Raw genomic sequence first — 20,208 nt, forward strand, 5'->3', positions numbered from 1 at the left:
AAATGACCTATGAGCTTGCAGACAAATCCCAACTGATTGGGCAAAGCCCAAATCCTTGCTATAGGGCTTGCGTTTGCTTGGAAAATTGGCTGCCATGTGTGAGCCACAGATACATGGTCATCCTCTGGGAGACTGTGCATGGGCAGGTGCGTGTATATTTGAACATGCCTGGGACAGGGAGCAAATCACAAGTGTACCTCACAAACAGTATCTTCTGTCTGGCTAAGTGAATATTGGAGGTGGCCTTAAATTGGAGAAGGGCCACAGAAGATGAAGGACAACATGCAACTGGGGTTGAGAGGAGTTCTAAGACGAGGTGGCCATCCTCACTGGCATCAGAAATGACTATCATTTCTAACTGCACACTGACCAGCCAGGCACTGAGAAAGCAGTGCTCATGCCCACATGACCTTATTTATTTGGCTAGGAACTATTATCCCCATGTTATGGCTGAAGCTCACCAAAGTTAAGCAGCCTGCCCACAGCCACCTTACTCCTAGGTGCTGATAGAGGTGGAAGTTGATCCCAGGACGATGCCTCTGAGGCCAATGAACTTTTCATGATCCTGTTTTCTTCCTGTGGCTCTTGCTGCAGAATCTGACTGTATCTGCCTCTCTGGCTCTGGTTTAGCCATCCTGTCTCATGTTTTGCCTATGATACTACATTTTTTGCTATTTGTGGCCAGATTCCTCCTTCTCCCTGTTGGTTCTCTTATTTGCTAATGTTATAATTCATGTTTCACATACTCTAGGGCATCATTTTTCATGTTTGGATTCTCAAAATTTCACAGGACGTTTGGAACAATTCACATCTCAACAAGAAAGAGCATGAATTCCATCAGGAGACCCCTGACCTTAGTAGCCAACATTTAAGATGACTAAGTGGCTTCTCTTTCTGTCCCATGAAAGGTGCCTCTTTGCATAGTTGGGATTTCGAATGTGTATCATTGTAACCAAAGAAGCTACTGAATAAAGACTTACTGACCAAAGTTTCTCACAGGCTAAGGACAGAGAGTTATTCTTTCCTTTGCAAATAAAGATTCCAATCTTTTCATACTGAAATACGGATAATACAACAGTTCAGATTTACGACCTAGAATGTTTGATGATATAGTTAATGTCCTGTTTTCAAGGTAGAGTTTTATAAGAGGCAGATTTATTTTTAACCTTGACACAATTTGAATTTAACAGACATACTTCCTCCATATTTTATTTTACACATTCATTTCCGCAGAAACTATACAGCTGGAATAAAGCATCAAAAACAAACAAGCAGGCCAGCCAGCAAGCAAAAAACAAAGGTACTCCATCGCCATCTTCCCCTTGCTGTGCAACTAGAACCAGCACTTTAGGTTAGAACTGTTACTTTGTTGCAGTAGCAGAAAAATGGTCCTTCTTCCCCCAAGATGCCCACATTCTATTCCCTGGAACTGGGACTATGTCATTTTAGGTGGCAAAGGGACTTTGCAGATGTAATTAAATTAAAGATTTTGATTTGGGGAGATTATTGTGGATTGTTCTGGTGGGTTCAACGTAATCACAAGGATCCTTATAAGAGGGAGGCGAGAGGGTCAAAGACCAAGAGGTGAAGTGACTATGGAAGCAGAGAGAAGGGAAGATACTATGTTGCTGGCTTTGAAGATGGACAAGAGGCCAGGAAGCAAGGAATACAGGTGGCTTTAGAGCTGGAAAAGCCAGGAAACAGACTTCCCCTCAAGCCTCTAGAAGGAACTAGCCCAGCCAAACACGCTGATTTTAGCCCAGTGAAATGATTTTGGACTTTGACCTCCAGAACTTCAGGAGAATAAATTTGTGTTTTTAAAGTCCCGTGATTGTGGCACTTTGTTATAGAAGCAACAGGAAACAAACTTACCATTTGTTACATCTCCTATGTCTAGCGTGGAGCTTGGCAGATAATATGGGCTCATAAACAAATATTTACTGAAATGATTGAAAATATAACAGAAGGACGTCATGAGAAGTATGATGGAAAGTACCAAATTCACAGCAACAGTTTTTTTGGTTTGAAAATTTCCCTGTTTCTGAGGATGAGAAGAACATTTCTTTAAGGCTCAGCTGGGTGTATAGTTACCCGGTTACCCATGATTTAGGCAGCTTTATATTAGCTCTACAGGGTTAGCAAGCTCTTCCCTGGGAACAGGTGGAGGAGACCACAGGGCATGATAAACAGCATTTAGAGACCAATTGCTTAAAGAATAACTACTTAGTGCTTCCAGGGACTCAAAGCACCAGGAAGACTGGGAGGAAGAAAGGCAGCATCTGTACTATACAATACAACTAGCAAATGCCAGCACCTTGAAGAATGCCTGGTATGTAGCAGGTACTCCATTGGTAAATGGTAGAATGAATGACATTCAGAGCCAGTGTATAAGCATGACCCCTCTACCCCTTCCCAAAGCCGTCTACATAGGAGTCAATTTCTCATGACCTCTCACTTCTCTGCTGCCCATCATTTTCATTTCAACCATCTTTTACTCATATACACTAAAGAAGAGCAAAGGAGACAGACACACATACCTCTAACCTCAGACACAGACATACATGCCCATCTACATGCCATGTGTACCTTAGACACAGGGACTGCAGACCACAGCGATATACCTCACCTTTTCTGGAAACCTCTCTCTTGCTCAGTTTTTACAAGTCTTTCAATTTAAAGAAAAATAAATCTGGCTAGTTGAAGAATAGATCCCTTAAGGAACTTAACACTTAATGGATACATTAGTGATTTGTAGTAATTTCTCATTCAGGATTCTTTTATTTATCATAGAGATAAAAATCAATACCTTCCACTAAACTGGAGACATTTAAGTGATTCATTTTTGAGATACAGAAATAGAGAAAATCAATGATAAAGACTGAAAATAACTCCAGTTCTCCCAATTCAAGATCTGGTTGACTTTTAGAATATTATTTTAGGAAGGAAGAGGCCTTGTGGATCATCTAGTCCTGCCTCCTGGCTTCAGAGACGAGGAAGACTGAGGCCTAGAGGAATTCCCAGATCAACTGGCCAAGAAACAGCAGACTCAGCCCAGACTGGGGAGTCCTGACACCAGTGTGCACACCCATGTTCCTTGTTTCATAACCTGGTGGGACAAGGAGTTTGAGGCACACACAAAAACTGACACCAATCTTGGCTTCAGGGTATTTGCAGTCTAGCAAGGGATATAACACATGTATATAAAAAATAATGACACAAAGTAAACAGAGATAAACTCTACATGGGAGGTACAGATTTTAAATCACTGACCTCGGAGAATTTTCTTTTTCGTTTTTCTGCAATAGTCATCAAACTTTTAAAATAGTGAAATTCATCTCTCTTTTTTTTTTTTTTTTAAAGATTCCTTGAAACCAAGTATTTGCACTATAACTTAGTTAAGGCTATCACAACGCATACTGTTCGAGCATCTGATCTGAAACAATGAACAGCTGAGCCAGACCGCATACTGCATGTTGGATGAGACCTTCCGGGCAGGTATCTCCCTGTCTGCCCAGGCAAGCCAAACCAAATGAGGCACTGGGTCAAAAAAGAAGGAAGAGTAAAGGATAAATCCATTGGCCACCACCCCAGGAGGCCCAGAGACTCTCTCCTCCCCATTAGTCGTGGCTGGCTCTAAAATAAAAATAACACACTCACGCTGTGATAGAAGAAAGGTCTTGGTTTGGAACCCAACTACAAAGTATTAGCAAAGAGAGATTATTACCCACTAGAGACTCTCTTTTTGGTATAATTAGAAGAATAGAAAGACCATTGAATCGTGGGATGCGTGAGAAATATGGGTCAGGTGTCGGCAGCACTGGTTGCTTGCAGAATTGGCTTTGTGGGTTGGCACACAGCACTGTGAATATTAGAAACCACAAATCTCCAGAGTTTCCTGAACAATGCAAAAGTCTTGTCCATGGATTGAGAGCTGGGAGGTCGGCTCCCAAAAGGAGCCCCCGCGTGGCTCCAAAGCTACCTGTGCGTTTCCTGCTTCTCATTCCCTTGCTCCTCCCCCCCTCCCCCTCCTTCTCCTCTCATGTTGCGTGTGGGCATCTCAGTGGGTCTAACTGCTGTTAGGGTGCTCCTGCCAAACCCCCAGAGAAACAGGCCCTCTCTGTGACAGTGACCAACTAGGAATTCACATGCACCACTGGACAATGGACAGACCATGTTTCCACAAACAAAACCAAGGGAACCTGATTCTTTTGCCCCTGGAGAACTAGAGGAGTTACTTTCCAGTCACACTGTGCTGCATTTGAAGACCCCCCCCAGAGGAACAAGCCTTCCTGTTTTGACAACAAAGCCAATTCTTGAGCCGGAGCGGGGACCCTTTACTTCTCCTTGGCAGCCAGCCAGGTACTTTCCTGTTTTCACCTGTCCAACCAGAGGCTCTTCTACAGGTTTATTACTGTAACTTTAAATTAAGTAAATATCTTTTAGAAGGTATAATTTGAGAAAAAAAAGGAAAAGATGAAATGAGTTTTCAAATCCTCAGGATTAGGTCTACCCTGGACTCAAACAGCCACATTTTCCCACCGCCCTACCATTTGGAATGTTCTTTCTTTCTCCTTCCTTCCTGCTCCGAAACAGCACTTAGCCAGATCTTCATCCAAGGTGATTTCCAAGAGACCCCAGGGAGGGGTGGGTCCTAAATCATCTCTTTTCTTTGCATTTGCATCCAAAGCACACAGATTGTGCATCTGTGTACTTTTGTGTCTGCGTACCCCTGCTCTTCCTAAAACAAGGAGTGGTGGTGGTGATAGAGATTCAGTCTTCTCTTGCTATGTTCTCAGCAACATCTATATATTAGGAGGTCAGTAAGGTCAGCATAGTTCTTGGATGAATACACAAAATCTGTATTTCTTGGGCATCCAACAGACAAGAAAATCCAGAGTTCTAAGCAATGAACAGGAGGAAGAGGACCAAATCCTGTGGCTGCCCTCCCCACAGGCCACACCAGCAGGCAAAGTCCTTTGGTTTCTATTTCTATTTTCCCACTTCTTTGCACAACTTCTGTTTTTAGGAATCTTTGTAAAACTCTTGAGAAGACCAGGCAAAACTTATTTTATAAATGTCAGTCTGGTCCTCTACTTTATCGAAATGAGCTGCTACTAAGTACAATGCAAAGACAGTAAAATTGAGCAGGGAAGTTTGTGCTGAAAAGGTTTGGCCCCAAACGCTAAATGGGACCCCATTTCTCCATTTGAAGAAAAATGTTCCTATTTCAATGGTGATGTTGGAAATTTCAGTTTAAATTACAAAAGGCCTTCAGAAAGGCCTTATCAAAGTGGCTAGTGGCTCTTTGGGGATAACTTGGCCAAGTGCATCCTCCTGTCAGCCTGGATTGTCACTTGAGGACATTGGCCCATCCCTGACGGAAAGTCTAGGAGCATTAACAAGAACAGAATTAAAAACGATAACTTCTGGGACTTATCACGCACCTTGGAAATGGTGTTCAATAAAAGAAAAGATAATTTGGGGCCACACTACCCAGAATGAACATCTGACACTCAGTCACTGGTCTGGATTTAGAAAACTGCTTTGATCCCCAGGGAGTAGATTGTTAATGAGTATTTTAGAGGACGAGATGGAGGTGGCAAGATGGAGTCGAAAAGCATACTGGTTTCAAAGGGTGCCAAGTCTTGCTTCTACTTCTGTAAAAGCAATTGGAACTGCCTTGGAAAGAGGTACTTTCTGCCTCCCTGAGAAGATGTCTTCACCTTGAATATGGGCATTGGGGACCACCAGAGTAATGCTCCGGTCCGATGATCATACATAGGAAAGATTTAAAAACAAGAACACCTAATGCTCACACATTTTCCCTACCTGAAGTGAAGGTGAGGGAACCTTATTATAAGTGGTCATTTTTCTTACATGTATGCTAACACTTAATAATTTTTAAACCAGCGCATGGATTTTATGTAGTTGAAGAGTTCACTATCAACTTCCTGAATTTGATATGCCCATTGCAGTCACCTTTCTCATTAAATACTAACGATGCAAGATGGTCAAACTCCTACGTAAAAACAATCATCTTAATAGTCACAGACAACAAGAGGTGAAAAAAAAATTAGATCTCTTAAAAAATTGTCAAGCTTACACTAAACTTGAATAGGATAATATACCTCGATGTACTCCCACTCTCCATGCCTGGTAAAACAATATTTTGCTACCCTGGCTTCCCTCATTCTCAGCCCCACCCTCATAGACTGTTTTCCTTGAGCACTTTAAAGTAAATCTCAGATATCTTGTTACTTTGCCCATAACTATTTCAGTCTTTATCTCCATCCAATAGAGACTTTTAAAAACAACTACCATGCCATTATTACACCTAACAATATTAACAAAATAATTCCTTAATATCATCTAAAATACCAGTCCATATCCAAATTTCCTAAGTTATCTGACATTTTTTTTTTCTAGGTTTTTGGCTTGAATCAGCATCGAAACAAAGGCAGAGGTAAGAATGATTTCACCCAATTTCTAATCCTGTGTCTTAAACATTTCTTTCAAAAGCTAACATGACTTAGCCAGTGTATCTGGAATACAGATCATGTGAAGGCCAGCTTTATTGCTATTAACAATTTCATCACTTGATATGGTTAATTCTATGAATCAGATACAAATGCAGTTAAAGCCTCAGATGTTGGAAATACATCAGGTAATTCTCAGTTTTCTCAAATCCTTAAACAATGTAGGCAACTTTAACGGCATGCTTTATAGATATTTTGTTAAACTTCATAACCTTCCCAGGAAGAATACATCTGACAAACCCTCGAAGCCTTTATTTTATCACATAAACGCCGTATTTCCTAGACTGTAGCATTATCAGTTGTAGTTTCAAAAAAGAGACATCTGAACGAACGCGGCAACAACGAGGCCAGCTTTGCGAAGAGGCCTAAGAGCCCAAACTGTCCTAGACTCCAACTTCTGGGAAGGACGAAGGTGAACGGTTTCTCCAGGCAGCTCCCACAAGGCCTCTCTGGTAACCCACAGGCGCTGCTGTGACTCACAACCAGAATACTGTTTTATAACACCAGTCTGTGTTTTGTAACACACACCGAAGCAAACAAACAAACAAAAGACTATTTAGAAACCAAACCAAGCCCTGCATCTGGGCATCGGTATCAAGATCTCAAGCTGTCAAGGGGCGGCTCTCGAATCCAGATAAAGGAGACAAGGCCTCATCTCTTTCCTTGGCAAGAAAGTGGAAGCTTCCTGCCTGCTGCACATGCCCACAGGAGGAGCAACCATGAATTTAATTTTCTTAAAACAGAAGCATTTTCAGACTTGCGTTTTCCTGGACAGCTGCCTGGTGGCTGTAATACATAATAAGGGCGTGTAATTGACAGTAATGTGAATCACTCACTGAAATTCTGGCAAAAATAAATATATGGAGTTATTTTTTTTCCAGGCAAACATTAAGGAGCGGATTCATCCTGTCCCTTGAAAACAGCAATTACTTTACATTTCAGCTCATTAGCTACCTTCATATAAAAAAAGCACTATAATGTGCACCAACCATCAGCATGTATTGTAAAGAAGTGGCGTGGCTGCTCAATGTATGCAATTGGACGGGCTGGGTCAGACATAATCTGTGAAATGGCAAATTTAGATGGGTTACTTGATACAGCATACATGGGATTCCTCTCCCAAGAGTGAGTGAGTTACAGGAGATGGTCCTCCCAATGATTTTGGCACTTGAAAAGCTGCTATCAGTCAGGACCTTGTAATTATTATGGTAATACCAAGGGCAGACTGATCAAGCTGCCATTGATCTCCACAGGGAGCTTCAGAATTCCTTTCACTGAGCTCAGACACACAGATTTCCAAAAGAATGGCTGGGGGATTTTCCCAGGTAGGCGCTGTTGGAACCATGGAAGCTTTCAGACCAGGTAAAGGGTTTCTCCAATCTATTAATTCTTTTTTTGAATAAAGGAAAGAATTAACTTCACTATCAACCTGAAAGGGCCCCTCTTTTCTAAGGCAAAGGCATAGAAACAAAACCCTCGAAAGCCATGAAGATCAAGTTCCTCTTAGATAAACACTGACTCCATCTGAACTCTACAGGCTCAGATACTTGTCTGAATCTTCAGCGTCTGGGAAACTGGAAAGCCCTTGTTCAGACCTGCAAGGTGTCTTGAGCTTCTGGTTCTGGAGGGAACAGGGGTATTCTGAACCCTGAAAATACTAGAAACACAAGAATTAAAACTTGGGGCTTTAGGCTGTTGGGGTTGGGGTTGTGGAAACGTAGTGTGAGCTGACGTGGAGAGAGTGGACTCATTTAGCTCCCCCCTCCCCCATGTAATATTCCATGAAGACAGTTTGGATTGCTTTTTTCATGCTGGGATCTCATTCTCAGAAGCAAAATCAAAGTCAAATTTTACTGCATCAGAGGTTATATCGAGATTTTTAAGGAACAAAGCTAATATTCATGCTGTACCTTATCATTAATTACTGCCAAGAAGCTTTTTCTTATATGGACAGCAGTTGGGGGGTGGGATTCTTGGCTCATGATGGTTCTCATCTTTGACAGTCTCCAACTTGATTCTGAGTTCATTTGCAGGTGGTTGCTAACAGGCAGAGTGAGGGTGGAGTCCCATTAACTACTAAAAAAAGTGACTGAGGTACATTAAATAAGCTCTGCAAAATATCTCACATCCTGTATCTCAGTTGTGAAACAGTAGCAGACTCAAAATCTGAAAAGCAACATGTAATATGTATAGCTAGTTCTTTGCAGGCATTCTCTTTGTTTCTTTATGAATACATTTTACATGACCCCAGAGTTGGAAATGCGTTATTTTTATAATTGAGAAAAATGTATTAACAGTCTGGAATGTCCATGTGTGGAAAAAATACAACATTATATGGAATTGCACACACATATGATTTATAATGTACATATCCAGGATAAGAAATTTAAATGAAGAACCTTATTCAACAGAAAAACAGTTTTTTTTTTCCTTTGGCATTTGCAATTCTGGTACACCATATTGCTGAGGCCTAGCATATATTTTATTAGTTTAAATCCTAGCTAAGCAATAAAATGTGTGTCATTCCAAATAAAGAAAACGTGTTTTTCACAAATGTTAAATTTAACGTCCATTTTGCCATCCACATCCCTCCCTTCAGGATTGAAGCCCTTATTCACCTGGAGGCCTGGAGTGTTGACTGCTAATAGCTCACACAGGAGACTTGCCTTTAACTAAAGAGAGCTGCCTTGCCCAAGATCACACCCCTCCCGGGGGGCAGCTGGAATCCAGTGGCTGGTTGCTGCAGAGGAAAATGTCCAGCCCACTTGCCTTGATTCGGGACACTTTCAAGGTCATCCCTGCTTCTGATCTTTCTGTGGGATCTGCTAAACTCAGGCAGTAGCTGCATGGCAGTTCGCTTTCCTTTCTGCCCAAGCCAGCTTCCTTCATTCACCTCTTAAAGATGCCATTCTGCACTCCTCAATCAACTTTCTGTATGCAAACCTCAGAGTCTATTTGGGGAACCCAGTCTAAGATAGCCACTTATTTAGACATGCTTTAGTGGAGCAACCGAGGGTGAATAATGGTGAATTTTTTGATGAGAAGATTGAAGAACATCATGTTTTTCAGCGTGAGATAGGCCTAGCCTAGTCTTTATGACAGTAGGGTTGGTTCCAGACTTTTTCTAAATCTGGCATTGCAAGGTGAGCTCGCGTAATGGTTATCATATAGTACGGGAGCCTTTATGATGAGTTTTACTATGGCATTCATACAGACAAATCATGAAGAGTATGTAGGCCCATACGCAGAATGTTAGAAGTTGGCTCCTCTGTGTTTCAGGGGCATATTAACCCGACCTTTTAGAATTCTTTATAAGTGAGACTCTGGTATAGAATGAAGAAGAACTCATGAAGCATTAAAGAGTGGTTTAAGTGCTAGGAGAATCTGTGAGAATGGGACCCATATTGGTCATTTCGTTCATTAGAAATCTAACTTAAACACATCAATAGAAGCTCAGGTAAAGCAATTTAAAGCAATAAAACCATATTCTTCTAAATGATACTGTCCCCCATTGGCTCCCATAATGAAAATGCGAACATTTTCCCTTCTCTCAAATCACCCCAAGTATACTCAGGATTAGGTTAACTTCCACAGATCAGGCCATGGACAGTTCTTTGATTTAGAGATATCAGTCAGAAATCTTTCGGGGTGGGGAGGATGGTGGGGTGTATCTTTGCGTGATGATGTAACAGATTTTTCTTTTCCAACTTGGAAAACCACAGGTTGAGCTGCTTTCCAGGACCATTTCTACTTTGACTGAACTTTCTTGTGTGAACCTGCAGCACAAAATGAAGGCAGACCTGCTCACTGCGTTAGTCAGGACCCCACGTGAGAGAGGAAAGGGCTGGCGGTGGCCACAAGAGATGGTGTTTCTATCAAAAATCAACTTCAGAGGCTCAAAAGACCCTTTTACTTCCTCCTGTTCTCCTTTAGCCTGCTAATGAAAGTATAAGGAGAGAATCATTGTTAGGCTGAGGAAACGAGGATTTAAATTTCATACGAAGAGACGGACTTCCCATTTAGGGCAAAGGACATTAATTTTCCTATTATAATAATTCTAAAGTACTTTTTGACCTTGGAAGAAAAAAATCAGTGTTAAGATGGAATTGGTTAGGTCATTGCCTAAGGAGGCATAAAAGGCTACCAGGAAATAAATTAAAATTAAAATTAAAATAGATTCTTTTATTGGGTCACATCTCATCCTCTCATTTATAAGCAAGGTTTCCACTCAAGGAATTGATACTACAGGGGATAATTTTGCTCCTGTTGTTTTGACACAAGAAAAAGTTACAACAAAAGTAGGAAGGAGGCTGCATATAAAGATTAAAAGACAAAGGATTCCAAGGAAAAGTGGGCAGAAACCATGGTTGTGTGTAGCTACTGATGAGGCGGACAACAGTTTTGAAATCATTGGTCCCTTCTAGGCTCGGGAAACATACATTCCAGACATACATTCACAGGCAATATGTCATGTTCCGTCCTTAAATAAATAAATGTCATTTCTTTCCAGAAGTTATCTTAAGATTCAGTAAGTAATGTAAGATGATCAGATTATCTACTTCCCAAATTTTTAAAATAACAGGGTCACTTTTTCCTTTCTAGACCAGACAAATACAGGATATTTTCCTTGGTAGCATATACTTTCCCTTCTTGGCAATATTGGCCAATTCTTTTTTCTGGTAGGCAGTTCTCTCCTTTGCATTTACACAGATGCCAATGGTAACTGAAAATGTCTCTTTCCTTTGTTTGCATCATCAATATGAGGTTTTATAAACTGGATAATCAAATCTAATCTTGTACTGATGATGCAAACAAATGGTATTTAAGAGGTAACTCAGAAAAATAACATTCATCTTTAGAATGATACACAATTATTTTTAAGCCATCTGGATGAGAGGCTGACTTAAATCTTACAAATTGCTGAAGGAAACTTTAAAGCAATTGGTCCTAAAACTGAGACTTAAATACATATGGTAAACTGCCAGACATCAAGAAGCCCTTTAAGTTGTGGTGCTGGTATCCAGAATAATATAGTTCAAGTCTCACAATATAATTTCAAAGAATAAGTATCTGTTCTTCCTTATGGCTGTCAACAATGAAAAGATTACTATTTTCCCCTAGACTCACATATGTAATAAGAGTGTCACATCATAAAATTGTGTGTGTACCCATACACACATACACACACTTATTTACTTAACATCTACAAATATTAATTGAGCACATAATAGACACCAAACACTCTGCTAAGCTCAAGAGATAACAAAGATAATTAAAGCATATCTAGTGGGACAAAGCTACATAAACAAGAACTATTCTACAATACATTTTCTGAACTGTCACCTTAACAATGTACTCTGGGGGCAGACGAGCTGTAGCAATTCACTTAAAGGTGGGGTTGGAGAAGGTTTTGCATGGCAGGTGCTATTTGTGTAGGCTTTTGATGAATCTGTAAGACTTGTATAGGCACAGAAGTTGGTGAAGGACATTTCAGGACAAAGAAGATACAGCAGAATCAAAGGTATGCCCACGCAGCCTTCTAGGAACGAGTCCTCGAGGGTGGCATAAAATAAAAAGTCGAAGTCAAGAAATGTGCAGCGGAAAGCTAAGACCAGACTGTGAAGGGCCTTGAGTACCATGCTAGGATGTTTAGACTCCTCAGGCAAGTGGAGAGCCCTAAAGGTTATTAAGGAGTAAGAAGGAGCTGCTGACAGTGGAATTCCAGGGCAGGTCATAGCTTTGTGTTTTGTTTTGTTTTTTCTTTTTATTTGGGGGAGGAGGGGAGCAAGAATTGCTGAATATAAAGATAGCATTTTATAACATCCCTGGTCTCCGAGAACAGAATTTAGCCAAGGCATATTCTCAGCACAACCTTAGCTCACAATAATTCTTAGCACAACTAGACAAGACTCGGATCCCTCCGCTGAAAGATTCACACTGGTCCCTCTGACAAGTGGCGCTACGTGCATCACCCTGCAGGCAAGAGGAGAGCCAAGCTGGATCCTGGGTGCTCCGTGCGGACTGACTGTCTGGCAAGCCTTAAAGTTAAAAGAATATTTGAAGCTGAATTTGTCACACTAACAATTTTTATATGGTTTGTTGTATATATGGTTTGTTGTTTCCTGAGTTGCTTGGCCACTGGGAGACCAAGTCTGAAGCCTTACTGACAACCACTTTATCACTTTTTCTGTTAAATACACCAGCAAACTGAAGCCCTTTCAAGCCCCAAAGCCAAGCTCATGATATAGACAACAAAACACTGATTTTTCTCCTAATTGCCTGCATTTATTAGAAGTCTTTGAATTTATACAGTGCATGAATAGCAAAGAATGCAATACTAATTTTTCATTATTTGATTCCTCTTCATGACAGTCCCTTGTGGCAGGAAAGTGGTTAGCCTGCAGATGGGAGAAATCTAGGATTAAAGAGATAAAATAATTGGAAATCACTGTTTTGACGGAATCAGGGCTAGAGTCAGCAGTAGCATTGCTTGGCCGCCGCTCTCCAGGGGAAGCCCGACAGCCTTGTTCCCACCGCACACTTAAATGTCCTCAGTCCGTGTAGATCAATTCGATTCCTCGGCCCAAATGACAAGCTAAACTGCCAATACTGCCTTGCACAGGGTTTTAAGTGACATAATCAACTGGAGAGGGACTTGTGTCAGTTAGACTTTGTCTCCTTAAAAATCAAGAGTAACAGTGGTAAGAGAGAAGTTTTTAACAAGGAGGAAAACCCTAGACAGTTGTCTCTAAGATTTTCACCACGGCTTCAAGGACAACTTGGAAAAGAGCTGCTATTTGAGGCAACTTCATTATAAAATCATTTTTAATAAGCAGTCTTAACAAAGAGAGGGAATACTCATGTGGAGAAACCCTCCAGGGACCCACAGGCTGCCCAGTTAAGTTATTAGGAAGTTTCACACAAGGGACCAAACAGCGATTTCATTGGCCTCGGGGGACAGAGTTCCGTTTTCACCTGTTCTTTGGAGGCACTGTTGTTATCCTGTCGACGAACAGCAGAGACTAGTAACAATCAATTATCCTGATGCTCCAACTTGGTGAGGGAAAGTGAATTTTCAGTTTTGTCAACACAAAAGTACACCGTGTAAGAGAGACAGATGCACGTTCATGTGATACAGTTCATTATATACTGAACACTTCTATGAAGGTGCAGCCAGAGAAAATGCCACATCTGGACCTTAGCGTTTTTTAAGTGAAACAACAGAAACTCATTCTTGAAAAATTAAGAAATACCAGCAAAGAGAAAAGGCAGTATCATTCAGCTCTTACTGTACTGTCCACTTATGTGAGGTAAGTAACTCTTCATGCTGAGGAAAAAATAAAAATTCAGTGTACTTTGCCTGCCTAAGGTGTGAGCAAGATTTGGAATGTGGAGTTGAAGTTTTCATAAAGGTATGCGTGGCTGAGTTAAACAGGGTTGGAAAGATGTAGGCTCCTCGTGTACTAGAGTAGCCTCCAGCCATTAGCAGTAGGCATGAAAGGAAGGAGAACCATTAGCCACACATTCAAAGTGCATGTGTAGTTTTTTTTCACCTTTCACTGTTCATTTTACCCCTCTGATTTTAGTGAAACGGTAAGAACTGGTCTTACAATTAGACCTTAAAACCGGAAAGATGGAGAAAAAGTGAAACACTCTTTTTCTTAATAATTAGAACAGCCTTTTCTTTTTGGACTAGCTCTTTCCTGCTCAAAAAGCATTTTCTCTACACAGTTGATCAGCAGAAAAGCCAGACAAGAACCTCTGATTCAGGATAAAAATTCTGTGTGACTTCAGGAAAGGGACTGAAGTGTGGAGCATCTGACTCACGCAATGCTCACTAAAGGGCCATGGCAAAAAAAGCATGATTTACAGGTCATGGTATTTTTCACACACATTCTGTGGCTCCCATTGATTATGAGACAAAGCCAAAACCTTATCTCTGTGTTCTTCATGTCTTCTCTTTTTTCTTGTTATTATTCTAGTCAGTCAGGTCTGTTGATCATCCCTCAAGCCTTCCACAGATCTAGCTGATTACGCCTAATCCTTGCTACCCTTTCAGATCAAGCTCAGCTTGTTGCTGGTGTTCCCAACTCATACAGACAATCCAACTGGAATCAGCCCTGCATTTTCTGCAGTTCTTTCATTATTAAAAGTTCCTCAGGTGGGTCTGTCCTTTCGCCTCAGATACAGACTAACATATTAGAGAGTGAGGATTAGAGTTAAACTTTCTATACGGTACTGTGCCTGACACAGTGCTAGGCAAGAGTAGGGGTGAGGAATATTAAGCTAATAAAATCTTTCTGACTCCCGGCCCTTGCTCTTTCCACAGGGATTGGTTTTGCTCTGCTTTCCAGCTTTCCTCCCTCGCATTACGGGTATCTAAATTATCCACCAGATAATCTCCTTCCTCTTTCCTCTAAACAGAGCATTCAAAATAAAAGATCTATGGATTAAATATCATTCACTGAATCCAAACCTTAATCTTGCACAGTCTAGGATTTCTGCTCCACAGTATGCCTTCTCATCTTTATGCTTGGCTGTTAGTGATTTAAGACATCAGAGCTATAGTCATTCTCTAGATCAACAAAGCAAAAAGGCAAAGGGCTATTTTCCTACAGAGGAAAAATGTTTATCAGACACAGAGATGAAGTGAGTGGAGAACATTCCACTGGGGGGAATCCTGGGCACTCACAGGAAAAAGGGTGACTGAATAGCTCAGGACTGAAAATCTCAGTCACCATAATATGCAGTTAGGGATATCAGTTGTAATAAAAAAGGACCACGTGACTGCTAACACGCTAACTTCCTGCTGGTGCAGTTGAGAGAGTCGGTGAAAAAATTTAATATCATTTATAAAGAACATATACTGGTTAATGTGGACCAATAAATTTCTTCAATTTCAAACACACTGGCACTTCTGCTTCTACTGTTTTTATTCCTTTGAGGTAAATCCCAATAAAGAGAGAAGCTGATGTAACTAAATCCAACTCCAAATGCAGGTATGCCTGAGCATACTCACAACCTAGATGTTTAACTCTCTTAATGTAATGTACCCCTTTGGTATATATTTCCATTTCTTAGGGATTCTTCTAGCTTTCACAGTTTTGTTTGTTTTGAGGTAGGTTTCAGGGAAACTACCGTATCCTGAGTTATACTACCTCTTCATGGCAATGAAAATTACACATGAATTATCATGTTGGTCTGACAAAAGAATAATTCACCCACTTATTGGAAATGTCATTAATGCCCATTAGAGGCTTTGTTGCAGTGGAAAACGAGTTCATGCTGTAAGAAATATCCATTACTACTAGTGTGAGGAACACAGCTATGTTAGAAGCAGAAGTCACCATTCTGAACTACCGCTTTGTTATGGAGTCAGTTGGGTTGCATGAACAGTGACATTAAATGGATGCCAGTTCTTCGATGAATCAGGTGAGACTGTTAAAAAGATTAGTAATGATCACTTTAAAGTAAGAAGGCTGTCTAGTTTTCAGTAGACCACCTTGTTTAAAGGAACTTTTTCATATAGTGGGAAGAACATACCCCTTTCTTATCAGCTGGTTCACCAAGCCTAGAAGCTTTAATAGGTAAAATCATTGTAAGATAGAATAAAACCCAGGTCAAATGTAGAATGGCTGTTAGACTTAGCTTTCTTCCCATATTGTGGAGTAAAAGGACCCTTCTAAGGAATGAAGGCCTTTATTTTAGAAGCATTTAGGCTCTGGGGATTGGCTTTAGACACTATCTCCACCACATACTACCTAGTTGTAGGACCCTGGGTCTTGGTTTTCATCTGCAAAGTGGGGATAGTAGCAATACTTACCTCATAAGATTGTGGTAAAGATGAAATAAGTTAACACTATGAAGTGCTTAGAAAAGCATCCAGCACTCAGAAATGCTCCACAGCAGCAGTTACCTAATGTCGACACTGGAGATAACAGTGTGACACTTACGTGCAGGCAAGGAGTCAGTCTAATCTCTTTTGAGTCCTGGCTCTGCCCATCATCAGATGGATGAGTTTGAAAGTTTCTTCACTTCTCAAAGCTAAGCTACTGATCTCACAGATGAATTTTCTCATCTAAAATGGGGTGCAAGTAGTATAGGGCTTGTGGAACTGGCGAGAAGATAACATGGGATAATGCACGCAAAGCACCGAACACGATGCCTGGAATATTAGAATTGCTCAGTACGAGGGAGTTCCTGCCACTGCTGCTTTTACTTCGACTTCTGGTACTTCTATTTCTATCGCTCTGTTATTTTCATTATTGAACTGGAAGTAATGCAAAACTCTGTAACAGATATCCAGCTCTTCTTTAAAGTTTGACCTAATCATGTATAAGAGTTTTATTAAATATATAATAGACCTATCAAGTACATACCAGTACCTGACAGGTTAGGCGCTTCTGTTTTCTCCCTAGTAGTCGTGATCGTGGCTTTTAAGGAGCCATTCACCATCTCCACATACCCTTTGGAACTTATGTTATGAAACAGGAGCATAAACACTTCCCCAAATTCAACTCATGAATCTAAGGTCCAAGTCAATTCATGAAACTAAGGTCCTCTAACGGAACAAACTTGCATCAGCTGGATGCTCTGATGGAAACGCTTAGCTAAATATTCTGTTTTTTTATGGAATTCACAGATCCCTCCCACGCAGTGTGGGTTTTACGACTGCGAATCTTCCACCTTGGAAGAACTGACCAGCAGGGCCAAGTGCAGGCCATTTATATCTTAATATGATGAGACACAGAAATCCTGTTAAGCTCAGGAGGGCTTGGCTCTAGTTGCACAGGCAGAGTCTAAACAAAGCAAAGGCTTCCACACAGTACAGGGGATTTTTACTTCCCTGGACTGGCTGAACTTGAATGGACTAAAGAGCTGTGACTTTTGGTGAGAATGGGCGGAGATGAGCTGCAGGGACAGTTGCAGCGCCCAGGGTGCAATCTTACCATCTCCCTTCATTGCTATTGTGTGCTCAGGTTGCAGGACCAGAGTCCTACATGGTCTCTTGTTCTGTTCTCCTCCCCTGCACTTCTAGCTAGGTGCTTTCCCGCTGTGAGCTGAATCTTCTGGAAATGATACACTTGGAATTTGTTTTCAGTACCTGTGTGTCCCTTGCACAGCACTCCCCCCAATCCCCACCTTCAACCTAGTCTTTGAGCTCCTTGAAGACAAAGAACCTGTCAGCACATACTAGGTCCTCAATAAACAGCTATCCATTGGTTAGCCCTCTGAGAGGCTGGCACCTGTATTTTACTCGCATCCCATCGTTAACAAGCTTTATGTCTGGGGTGACCAGTAGCCTTAGCAAGCTAAGAAATGAATCCTCTGGCTACTCTGTAAGCACTGGCTTAGCCCTTTTCTTGACTGTTTCTCAATGGGTGGACAGGATTGGGATGAAAGAACTTCAGTGTGGCTTCCTCCTAGGTCTGTCCTAATGAAGTACCCTGCCTGTAACTGAATTTAAGATCGCTGTGACTCACACCATGAGTCACATGGGTAGTCAGGGCAACCTATTAGGTGTATAACCAAAGCACCTTCCATTAGCTTTGCCAAAAATGGTTCCTGAGTTTCCCTGGACTGTGAAAAGAATGTGGGTAAGCCCCAAGTTTGGGGTTGCTAAGACTCTGCAATCCAACGGGATGGCCTCAAGGAAAGGAAAAGAAAACGAGAAACTAAGGTTATTCTAGTTTCTGGACCTCTGGAGTAAATGGCACTAATCGTGACAAATTGTTGGCTTGGTTTTGTGATATCAACAAATGCCTAAGGAGAGGAGGTTGAGGCCTCAAAACTAATTTTCTCTAAGTCAGATTGAAAGCCAAGTCTCTCTAGGGGTGAAAAGTGAATACATTAACCTATTCCACTTTACATGACTGCAATAAACACTTCTTCTTTTCACAGACACAAAGGATTATTTCTCAAAGAATGACTCTGATTTGTACCAAAATAGTTTCACTAGTGAGAACTAAAATCTCTTTATGAATGCACAGTGCTTTTATTTTATGTTTCAGGGATTAGCCTGCTGCAACCAAATGTTGGAAAATGTCCTGAGTTACCTTTGAACGGTCATTCAGGTTAAAATTAGAATATTTCAGAAGGTTCAGAAGCATATATTATTTTGTTATTTATTGGGGGAAACTGGCATTAAATTGGATGAAACTGACACATTTTCCCCGACTGCTTACTGAATGACCTGTAATTTTCACATGCTTGTAAGCGCCTGCTCTTGAGTGTGGAAGAAAGCAAGCAGAACAAGACTTACACAGGAAGAATAAGACTATAAACAAGGATGAGAACAGGAGGAAGTGACAGTGCTCCTGTTGCCTCTTGGAAACAATCCGGGGACCCACCATGTATCTTTTGGGTCTGTGGGGTGGTGAAAGGCTGATACATTTCCCAAGGTTATGACTCTATCATAACCTTATCATATCAGCTTAACTTCCCAGTAGCTGAAAATATAAGATGGTCTGTTGCATTTTTTAAATTTTTCACCTCCAAATTTGTCACACTCAAGCATTTCAGCAAATGCAGAGCTATCACAGTAGAATTAGATTAAGAAGTCAGGACAAATGACCAGTTGTCTTTGGCAAATCATAAAAACCAAGACAGCAGTTGATTCCAAGAAAAAGATATTTATCCCCATGGTACTATTTCATCAAGGAAAAGACCAGAACAAATATGTGGAAACACCAAAAGCAAAAGCAGTCTTCAAAGTGTCCAAACAAAGAAAGGTGCTATATAATCCCCACGAAGAAAGATTAAATTGAATTCTACACCACAGTGTAAAGTTTATCTAATACGTCCCTGTCCAACAAGTAAAATGCCCTTTTTTTGTTCACATACCAAAACACAGCAGCAACATTTCCTATTGACAACTGAAGAACATCACAAATGTAAGAATTTCTTGACCAATTTGGTCATGATGACTTTGTACTAGAAGCCCCAAAGCTTTGCCTTCCACCATGGGCCAAGAAAACTTAATGGCAAACACTAAAGTTGCCCTTTCTCACGAACTCAGGAGAATCTGAGTTCTCTAATACCATGCTTGTGGATTGCCATGACGCTAGCAATCAGATTTCCTTTCCTGGGACTTCATTTCTGGCTTAACTCACCCCAAACATTTTTTTTTTTTTTAAGAAGCAATACCTGTACTATTCAGATAACAAGGTGGCCTAAAATAATATCATTTGTCACCACTCATTCAGGTTCATTTTATAATTCTTGCACCTCTGACTGGTGCATCTGTGCGCTGACATTCTGGTCTGATAATATATTCTGCAACTGTACATGTTAATTTGTAAATTGAACAATCTCTCTGTGAGGGCAGTTGGGAGACCGAGATTGAAATTGCTAATGTGGGGTGACTTCAGCTGTTGATGATTATGTAGTCAAGCCTTGACCAAGGTTTCCAGAGCCCTGGCTAAAAATGGATGTCTTGAGATAGTACAAAAATGAATTCATACACTTCATGGATAGTGAAACTTTTTGAAGAACAGATGTCAAGATGATTTAAGAGGAGCTGGAATTGAACATTTCAAGAAAACTTATAGGCAAGTGAGGACAGTTCAGTTTTCAAGAAAAATCTGCAGATGCTAAAGGAGAAGTCATTTGGGTGACTGTTATTAGGGAGAGAATTCACTGATTTTCTTCCTCCTTGTAAGTTGTTGGCCTT

At 40.9% G+C, this 20,208-nt stretch overlaps 1 protein-coding gene across 1 annotated transcript in view; it reads right to left on the bottom strand.

Moving 5' to 3' along the window:
• The window catches only part of RORA (RAR related orphan receptor A), a 691,178-nt gene that overhangs the window by 141,279 nt on the left and 529,691 nt on the right, over positions 1 to 20,208 (bottom strand). The window lies entirely within an intron of this gene.

This window comes from Manis pentadactyla, chromosome 11 (genome assembly GCF_030020395.1).
Source record: "Manis pentadactyla isolate mManPen7 chromosome 11, mManPen7.hap1, whole genome shotgun sequence".
Classification (NCBI taxonomy): Eukaryota; Metazoa; Chordata; class Mammalia; order Pholidota; family Manidae; genus Manis; species Manis pentadactyla.